At 42.2% G+C, this 10,685-nt stretch overlaps 1 protein-coding gene across 5 annotated transcripts in view; it reads right to left on the reverse strand.

The window, feature by feature from the left end:
* PKIG (cAMP-dependent protein kinase inhibitor gamma) overlaps positions 1–4,960 on the reverse strand; it is a 94,952-nt gene extending 89,992 nt beyond the window's left edge. The window contains exon 1 of one of the 5 annotated variants that reach the window (XM_055300887.1): positions 4,939–4,960. The gene's annotated coding sequence lies outside the window, so the exon portion shown is untranslated. Of the gene's footprint in view, positions 1–4,144; positions 4,165–4,592; positions 4,727–4,938 lie in introns of those variants that run through there. The other 4 variants (XM_055300860.1, XM_055300906.1, XM_055300877.1 and 1 more) reach the window with 4 other exon arrangements.
* Between the last annotated feature and the right edge of the window lie 5,725 nt (positions 4,961–10,685).

Here is a 10,685-nt window from a genome sequence, read left to right on the forward strand (position 1 = left end):
AGCATAATAGTTCCCTCTCTCTGTGATGCTCTGGAAGCAGAGATTAGTTTTGTCAGAGTAGAAATAGGTAAAGAGCCAAGTCTATTAGAATTTTCCAGTACATATCTCCTTAATATGACAATGTTTACTGTACATTGGCCTTTTTCTTCCAAACGGAGAGTGTCAAAATTTATTAGCAATAAATTGAAGTCCTCTAACTTGAGTTAATTATACTTCTTGTTTACTTTACCAATTATTCATACTTCCTCTGCTAAAGGTAGAAAGTAAATTTACAGGAGACTGTGTTATTGAGATAAAACTGAACATAATTAGAAATCAATGTCATCTGGGGATCCCTGGGTGGCGCAGCGGTTTGGCGCCTGCCTTTGGCCCAGGGCACGATCCTGGAGACCCGGGATCGAATCCCACGGCGGGCTCCCGGTACATGGAGCCTGCTTCTCCCTCTGCCTGTGTCTCTGCCTCTCTCTCTCTCCCTCTGTGACTATCATAAATAAATAAAAAATTTAAAAAAAATTAAAAAAAAAGAAATCAATGTCATCTAAACAGGACTTTGAATAAATATTCCAGGAGCTTTTAGGAGAATGGATATATATCTTTCAACACGAATGCTTCATCTCAAATAAAAGGAAATTAGCAGAGGTCCAAGCCTAAGTAACACAAAGGGAAACTTGGCACTGGCTGGCTTCAGTTTGCAGAATGAGTTGGAGGGAATCAGGGTGATCTTTCTATAACGCAATTTCTGGGTAAGTCATTTTCCTTCCTTTCAATGGCTTCCCTCTGCTTTCAGGAAAAAGTCCAAATTCCCGGACAAAGACTCAGGTGGCTCTCCAGCCTTGCATCCTCTCTTTTCCCCTAGTCTAAGCCCAGCCAGGACTAATGTCCCTTCTCACCACTGGCATAGCCAGTCTTCCACTCTCCTCTCCCTTATCTTACCTTTATTGGTCAAGTCCTGTTAATTCTCTTGAAATGTCTCCCAAATCTGCTGCCACTGCCCAAGATCAGGCCTTTTTTTTTTTTTTAACCTTTACTCCCCCCATCTCCCCAAACAGGACATATCCTTATTGCTTTTTCTGATTACAAAAGCAATTCATGCTCATAAAAAAAAGAAAAAGGCGGCAATAAGGAAAGGAATAAAAGTCTCCCCATGATCTCCTGACACAGACACACAGAACTTATCTTTCTAGTACACTCCTGTTCATAGCCCCATTACTGACAACAGCCAAAAGGTGGAAGCAACCCAAGTGCTCATCTGTGGAACGGATACACAAAATGTTTATATGTACAGTGTATATACAAAATGCATATGTACCTACAATAAAATATTATTCAGCCTTAAAAAGGAAGGAAATCTGACACAGGATACAACACGGATGAACTTTGATGACATTATGCTAACTGAAATAAGTCAGTTGTACAAAGACTAATATTGTATGATTCCATTTATATAAATTTAGTCAAATTCATAGAAACAGAAAGTTGAAGGGTGGTTGTCAGGGGTTGGGGAGGGGGAAATGAGGAAAAGGTTCAATGGAAATAGAGTTTCAGTCTTACAAGAAGAAAGAATTCTAGAATCTGTTGCACAACAATGTGAACATCCTTAAAAGTACTGAACTATACACTTAAAAATGTTTAAGTGGCAAATTTTATGGTATGGGTATTTTGCCACAATTCAAAATTTTTAAAAAGAACTAATCTTTCTAGACATTATTCCCTATAGGTATATATGTATATACTTAAAAAAACAAAAATAGGAACACACTGTACTGTAATGAGCTTTTCACACTGAATCATACGATGCAAACATCTTTCTCATATATATAGCTCCCACCTCATTCTTTTTTAATGGCTTACACTATATATCATATGATTGCACCATAATTTAACCAGTCTTCAGCTTTTTGTATAATATAAACATCACAGTCAACAGCTTGCGTATTTTCTCATTATGTCTTATTATAGACATTCATTTTGTTTTATGTGACCGGTTTCTGGTATCAATACCCCAAGTTTACAAAAGGAAAAATATTTCCTCCTTATCCAAAGACCCATCAGTACCCAGCACCCTCCCCTCCAGCCACTCTTGTTCTATGTGGCTAGCCTGGGCACATTTATTTGAAAGTTTGTTCCCATATATTTATTTTTCATGTTGTTATTTTCATGTCATCTACAATACATCTTCTATTACTGCTTGTATAAAGCTCTTGCTTTTTGTCTATGTCCTACCATCTTGTTTACGAACCTTATTATATCTAATTATTTTTAAATTAATTATCTTGAATCTTCTCAGCAGATCCTCATATCATTGTGATTAAAAGTAAAAGCTCTGGGTTCCGGCAGACTTGGGTTCAAATCCTGTATGATCTGGAGTAAGCATTTTACCCCTCAATTTTCTCATCCATAGACTAGGAATCATACTAGAGGCTATCTCACAGGACTGTTGTCAAGATCACATTGCTAATTGAGACTAGTGCAGGAAAAGTGCTTAACACATATATTAGTTCAATAAATGTCTAGTATCTCACGATAGTGAAAATACAACTTTCTCTCCACGCTCAGACCTTTTATTTATTTATTTTGCAGTTGTTGTTGCAGTTAAAGGATCTGTGCTGTGGATGTCATCCACTCTTCCCTTCTCAGGAAAGTAGTGCCATCGATTCCCCCCTTTCATGCGTATTTTCTCAGTCTCTCCCCTCACTACTGGCTCTTTGCCATCAGCGTTTAAATCTGCTCACATCTCTCTCATGCTTAAGACTTCACCTTATTCCCCAGTCACTCTCCAGCCTTCTCTCTCTCTCCCTTCACAGCCAAACTCCTGTGAGCTGCCTACACTTTGTCTTTACTTTCTCACATCCCACTCTCTCCTCATCCCACTGATATATTACATTGAACCTTTGGAAGCTGCCGATATTCTAGATTCCGCCCCCACCATTTCACCAAATCTGCTCAATTAGGTCTCCAGTGACCTCCATATTTATTTATCCGAAGGACACATTTTAATGTTTAACTTCTTTTACTTGAAACTTAAGCAGCATCCAGCAAAATTAAAATCTTCCTTTGGCTTTCATTACTACATCCTCCTAGTTTTCCTCCTACTTCTCTGGCCATTCTTTCTTAGTATAGACTAAGTGAACTCTTCATCCAAGAGTGTGCAACACAGTGGCCTAGGTCTCCCTTTTTTCTTTTTCTTTTTCTTTTTTTTTTTCAATCTCTCTTGATGATTCTCTTCCAATATTAAGTTCCAGTGGTACTGGATTTATATCTGTACCCCACAAATATACCCTGGAACGTGTCTGGAATATATGCCATGAGGGCAGGGATCTGAGTCCTTACTGCCCCCCCCCAACAATCCCTGGCACACAGCACCCAGTAAATAAATAAATCTTTTAATAAATATTTTTTTGAATCACCATAAATGAATGGCTGCATAATGAAAACCAGATTGAAGTAATGAAGACCAAGAGACAAAAAAAACCCTGATCTTTCTGAAACCGTACCTCTGATCAAACACATGCAACACACACTGCCTGGCTGCTTAAAATCCTTTGATTTTAAGCTTGGGGGCTCCTCAATGCCCCCAAGCTAAAATCCAAAATCTTCAAAACTCACAAGGAGATACAAGAAAGTCTTTCAGAAGGGACACCTACTTATCTTTCAAACACTGTTTGGCCAGAACACTTGGCTTCTGGAATCCCGTCTCTACCCAGCCTACGAAATCCTCGCAGAGGCCCCATAAGCCTGCAGTCTTATCCTCTGAGGTTTGCACAAGCAGCTCTCTCTGCCTGCCTGGAACACACTGCACTTCACCAGCCTCATCTGGCCTTCACAGACAGCCTTCATGTCTCATTTTGGAAATCATCTTCTTTTAGAATCTCCCTTTGACCACCCTCTCTAGCCTCATTTCCTGAAATCTAGGTTAACTGCTTTCTCTGTGCATTCACAGTCCCTTGCATGTCCAAAACCATAGCTCAAATTGCAAGGAATTCTTATTTATACCTTAGAACTGCGGAGTTCCCTGAGGACAAGATGTCTCATTCACTTTACCCCTGGCGATCTGCCCAGGCCATGACACAATACAGGCTCAATGATGGACTTCCTTGTAGTGGTAGTAGTAATGATAAAAAGCTCCAAGATATTGAGGACTTACCTGCGAGAGTTTTAAATATGACTTTCGTGTGCCTTATGAGACTATTATTATGCCCATTTAGCAGATGGGAAAACTGATGCACAATGAAGTCAATCCTCTCTGGCCCCAGGAGAGTCACACAGACATACATTTTGTTCAGTTTTGAGTTATTCCCCGAACCCCAAACTAAAGGGGCTTTAAAAAAAAAAAGAAAAGAAAAGAAAAGAAACTTTGGGGTCAGGCCACGCAATGGGCTCCCAATACAAAAAACAGTCTAGAGCGCACTCCAAGCCAAAGCCAAGCAGGGCTAAAGGCAGGAGGGGGCGCCGCCCCGGCGCGGCGGAGGGGGATAAAGGTCTGACCCCAGCCTCCTTCCCGGGGTCCCCCGCGCCCCAGCCCCCGGCCTGCCCGACGAGCCGACGCCGGTGCGGGCGCGTCTGGGTCGCGACTGCCGCCCGGCCCTGCTCACCTGCCGCCCCGCCGCCTCGCCGAGCCCGGGCCGCCGGCCCGCAGCGCCTCCGCCGGGCTGCTCGGCGCCCGCAGCGCGCAGCGGAGCGCGTTGCCTTGGCGACCGGAGCTGCCGAACACCCGCGGCGGGAGCTACGGCGGCTCGGAAGGGACCCGGCAGGTTCGCGTCCTCTTCCGCGGCCCCCGAGCGGCCAGGGGAGGGAAAAGGAGTGCGAGTAGCGGTCCTGGGCCCCCGGGGACCAGGGTGGGGTCTGGCCGCCTGGAACTGGGCCCGGGGAGGAGGGGAAAGGAAAGGGACGGTGAGGAAAAAGGAGGCAGTAAGGCGGGGGAGGGATGGGGACTTGTACCTCCGAGCCGGTCTTTGCCTCAGTTTCTCTGTCATCAGATACAGGGACGGTTCCAGGAGGGAACCGGGCCATAGGCAGAAGCTTGCTAGACTGGGAATATTTAAAGTCGAGAAAACTGATGTAGGAGGAGCGGCAGATGCGTTTCCCTTTAATCCCGGAAGGGGCTGTGTGGCAAAGAATGAATAAACTTGTTTCTTTGGGCTCAACGTGACAATTAAATCATCAGATTTCATTTCAATATGGCAAGTCTACTTTAGCTTCTGACCGGCAATTATATTTCTTGAAATAATCCTGCAGCAGATATACTGGAACGCGAGCACAAAGGATATCCATTGCTCCCATAAAATGAATTACTTATAGCAAGAATTAAGAGAGACAGAAGTAGATGTGGATACAGTTTGGATCAAGACCTATCTGCACGCTGTGCTTACACCAGTGGTCTGCTAAGGGGCCCCCTCTGTGCTTCTACTCTTACTTCCCACCTTACCCAACCCTGCCCCAGTCTATTCTCCACCCTGCAGCCAAAATGTCCTTTTTAAAATATAAGTGTGGGACCCCCTGGGTGGCTCAGGTCATGATCCCTGGCGCCTGGGATAGAGCCCCATATGGGGCTTCTCTCTTCTATCTTCCCCCCCCCCTTTTCTCTCAAATAAAATCTAAAAAAATAAAATCTAAGTATGATCGTGTCCTTTCCCTGCTCAAAACCTTTCAACAACAACAACAAAAAACCTTTCAACAGTTTTTCCATCACATTTAGAATAAAATCTAGAGTTGTTACCATGTTCAGCTTCATCTCTTACCATTTTCCCTCTCGTTCATGCTCTAGTCACACTGGCTGTGTTTTTAAGTAAAGCATGTGTTTGAAAAACAACAACACAGGCCCAAAATGGTGTCACTTAGACAGAATTCCCAAATGGGTGCTCAACATATAATCTAATTGCAGTTTCAACCTCAATTTTTCAATCCTCACCAAAGGGTAAGCGGCTTGGGACCACTCCATCCCCCAAAGAACAAGGTAATTTGCATGATAAGAAAACTTGCTTTTCCTCAGAAAGTGGCCGGCCTAGAACAATCCCTTTCCTTTGCTAATGACTTTTCTTGCTCCTCTTTTCCTTGCTTCCATTTTGTGTAATTCCTTGGAGTGCCTCTCCACGTGCTAGATGTGTGCTACTAGATTGATGAATCACTTAGTAAAGTCAATCAGATCTTCAAATTTACTTGGTTGAATTTTGTTACTTAACACATGCTTCTGTTTTGTGGCCTTTCTGCTCACTGTTCCTTCCATGTTAAGACCACACTTCCATCAGATATTGGAGCAGCTTGCTTCATTTCTTTGGTATCTCTGTTTAAACACCCAAGTCGGGATCCCTGGGTGGCGCAGCGGTTTGGCGCCTGCCTTTGGCCCAGGGCGCGATCCTGGAGACCCGGGATCGAATCCCACATCGGGCTCCCGGTGCATGGAGCCTGCTTCTGCCTCTCTCTCTGTGACTATCATAAATAAATAAAAAATTAAAAAAAATAAATAAACACCCAAGTCTTCAAAAACACCTGCCCCGCCTACTCAAGATAGTAGACGCCCACCAACTCTGTTCTCACCTGTTTTATTTTCTTCACACCTCTTGTCAGTTATCTGACATTTTATATTTGTTTATTGCTTGTCTCTTTTCACCAGAGCAGAAGCTCTTTTAAGGGCAGGCATTTTGTTTTGTTCCCTGCTGTTTTCTCATCACTGGGAACTGCCCGGCACATAGTAAGAGCTTGGTAAATATTTATTGAATAAATAAAAAAAGTTAAATGAATAAAGCAATATGCACCACTATGTGGTTGGAATGCTACCACGTGTAGAAAGGGAATGACATAATACATGTAATGCTGGTATATGCATATATGAACTTTGTAAAGAGATCTGGGAGGTGACCGGGTAAGATAATACATTTTCACTATACTTTTATGCAGTGTTTTTATTTTTATTTATTTATTTATTTATTTATTTATTTATTTAAATATTTTATTTATTCATTCATGAGAGACACACAGAGAGAGAGAGGCAGAGACACAGGAGGAGGGAGAAGCAGGCTCCATGCAGGGAACTCCATGCGGGACTCATCTGGGGCCTCCAGGGTCACACCCTGGGCTGAAGGCAGGCGCCAAACAGCTGAGCCACTCAGGGATTCCCTATGCAGTGTTTTTAAAAACCAAGTACATGTGTTATCTTTTCAAACAATATATAAGAATGTAATGAATCAGAATATGCCACTTTGGCATAAAGATTATTTTGAGCTAAAAGCAATTGAGAAGTAGAGACAGAAAAGTTCTCTGCCTGCACCCTTATAAATTTCTGTGTGTGAAGGTGTTGCCCCCCTCCTCTCCAACAGGAAGAGCAGAAGTTAATCACAAGCAGCAATTCTAGACTTTTTATCAGTGAGAGGAATCTATATATAACAAACCTTTTAAAACAATCCTTATCTTCCATTAATTTCTCCCAGATTTACCTTCTCATAGTCTGCCACCCTCATAGCCTAAACTTTTCATCATCTTATCGCTTCTCTGCAAGTTTAAAATGTACCATCCTTTGTCAGAATGATGTAAAAGCCTCCAGGCCTGTAATCATCAAACAGTAAGGTACTAGCACAAAAACAGATGCATAGATCAATGAAAAAGAATAGAGAACCCAGAAATGGACCCTCAACTCTATGCTCAACTAATCTTCGACAAACCAGGAAAGAATATCCAATGGAAAAAAGTCTCTTCAACAAATGGTGTTGGGAAATTGGACAGCTACATGCCGAAGAATGAAACTGGACCATTTCCTCACACCATACACAAAAATACTCAAAATGGTTGAAAAACCTAAATGTGAAACAGGAATCCATCAAAGGGGCAGCCCGGGTGGCTCAGCGGTTTAGCGCCTGCCTTCAGCCCAGGGCCTGATCCTGGAGACCCAGGATCGAGTCCCACGTCGGGCTCCCTGCGTGGAACCTGCTTCTCCCTCTGCCTCTCTCTGTGTCTCTCATGAATAAATAAATAAAATCTTAAAAAAAATAAAAATAAAAATTTTATATATAAAAAAAGGAATCCAAAAAAAAAAAAAGGAATCCATCAAAGTCCTAGAGGAGAACACAGGCAGCAACCTCTCTGACCTCAACTGCAGCAACTTCTTGCTAGACACGGAAACAAAGGCAAAATGAATTCTTGGGACTGCATCAAGATAAAAAACTTTTGCACAGCAAACAGTTGACAAAACCAAAAGATAACTGACAGAATGGGAGAAGATACTTGCAAATGTCTTATTAGATAAGGGACTAGGATCCAACATCTATAAAGAACTTATAGATTTTCAACACTCAAAGAACAAATAATCCAATCAGGAAATGGGCAGAAGACATGAACAGACATTTCTTCAAAGAAGACATACAGCCAACAGACACATGAAAAAAAATGTTCAACATCACTTGGCATCAGGGAAATACAAATCAAAACCACAATGAGATACCATCTTACACTGGACAGAATGGCTAAAATGAACAAGTCAGGAAACACGAGATGTTGGCAAGGATGTAGAGAAAGAGGCACCCCCTTACACTGTTGGTGGGAATGCAAGCTGGTGCAGCCACTCTGGAAAACAGTATGGAGATTCCTCAAAAAGTCGAAAATAGAGCCCAACAATTGCACTACCAGGTCTTTACCCCAAAGATACAAATGTAGTGATCCAAGGGGGCACTTGCACCCCAATGTTTATAGCACCAATGTCCACAATAGCCAAACTATGGAAGGAACTGAGATGTCCATCGACAGATGGACAGACAGATCAATGGATAAAGAAGATGTGATATATATATACACACACACACAATGGAATACTACTCAGCCAAGCAAAAGATGAAACCTTGCCATTTGCAAGCAGGTAGATGGAACTGAAAGGTATTATGCTAAGAGGAATAAGTCAGTCAGAGAAATATAATTCTCATATGATTTCACTCATGTGGAATTTAAGAAATACAACAGGATCATAGGGGAAGGGAGGGAAAAAGAAAACAAGACAAAATCAGAGAGGGAAAAAAAAATCAGAGGGAGACAAACCATAAGAGACTCTTAATCATAGGAAACAAACTGAGGGCCGCTAGAGGGGAAAAGGGTGAGAGATGGGGCAACTGAGTGATGAAAATTAAGGAGGACATGTGATGTAATGAGCACTGGGTATTACATAAGACTGATGAATCACTGAACTCTACCTCTGAAACTAATAATATACTATATGTTAATTAATTGAATTTAAATTAAAAAAAAAATCTCCAGGCCTCCCCTGTCCCATCTCTGAACCTAGGGGGTAGAGAAAAATTTCCTCCCTTACAAGGGAAAAAACAACCCAGTTTTGACAATCAACTTGTAAAGATAGGAGGGGCTGCGTTGGTTGGCAGGGGGCTCCTCACCCAGAGGAGATGCTGCTGAGAGGTTTCTGCATGAGGTGGGAAATTGGAGCAGATGATCTGCTTCCCCACTTTTGCCACCTAGAGGAGGTACACTCGACCACTTGGGGTGAGAAACACTGAGAGATGGGCAGGATCCCACAGATGGGCAGATGAGAAAATGAAACTTTATCAGACCCAATGTTCCTTACTGAACGTATATAGCACTCAAGGAAGATAAACAAATCTCAGACAAGGCCACTTTGTAGTTGGAACAAGGCAAGGACAAGGCCACTGTGGAACCACAAATAATGACAATTTCCTCCTAACATGAGTAAGTCCTGCTTCCTTCTCAATAATAATTCTGGCCCACTTCAATCCTCCCACCTCCTGGGTAAAATTATTAATAAGATACTTAACCATTGAATTGCCCCTGCGACTGTAATCCAATTCAAAACTGTTCCCCACTTGCTTAAACCCTCCTTCTAGTTACCCACCACAAACCCAAATCCTACAATAAGCCCTTCCCAATTCCCTCTTAGTAAGGTACCTCATGTTTTCTCTGATGTGAATTCTCCCTTGCTGAACAAGATAAATAAATCTGATTCTTTTCTGAGTACAGGTATGCTCCTGATGGGATTTGATTGTGGACTTTATCGCAGTCTTAGCTTTCTTTAGCCCAGTCCTGCAGTACCCAAATAGGAAGACATAAGAATTTTAAGGGTTACTTGGAAGGGTTACTTTCAGTGATGGAGAAGCAACCTGACTTGGGCAGGTATTCAGTGGTAGGGGTTATGGGGGTGGGGTGAAGGGCTCAGGTGGGAATTGGGAAAGTTTGAATAATTCTCCTTCCACTGCCATCAGCCCTTTCTGTGGCCTGGGGTAAACCATTTCACTATGAGCCTTTTTCCATTTCTGTAAAAAAAAAAAACAGATTGAAATATATTTCTAAGCTTCTTCTAATCTTAATATTCTAGGATTCCAAACTCTAGAGGTTCTTATATTCCGAGGTAAATGTTCCCTTCTTCGTTCTCTGTACAACACTCATTACTGTTGCCATATCTGCATACCACCTGCACTTTTATGTATCTATGTGAATCATTTCTCAAATTTTTTCTTTAAATAGACCTTCAGTTTTTACTTAAATTTCCAGAGTGAAATTTACATCACTTCTTAAATGGAAAACCAGCTTCGCTGAAGCCGCCTTGGCCCCTCAGGCCAACCTCATAATCTAAACTTCAGAAACACTCAGAGCCCAAAGACTGATGAACTAACCTTTCTTTGTGTATCTATAGATTGTGCATTCTTTCCTAGAAGTAACATAGCACTTCTGCACCTCAC

Source organism: Nyctereutes procyonoides, unplaced genomic scaffold, assembly GCF_905146905.1.
Source record: "Nyctereutes procyonoides isolate TBG_1078 unplaced genomic scaffold, NYPRO_anot_genome, whole genome shotgun sequence".
NCBI lineage: Eukaryota > Metazoa > Chordata > Mammalia > Carnivora > Canidae > Nyctereutes > Nyctereutes procyonoides.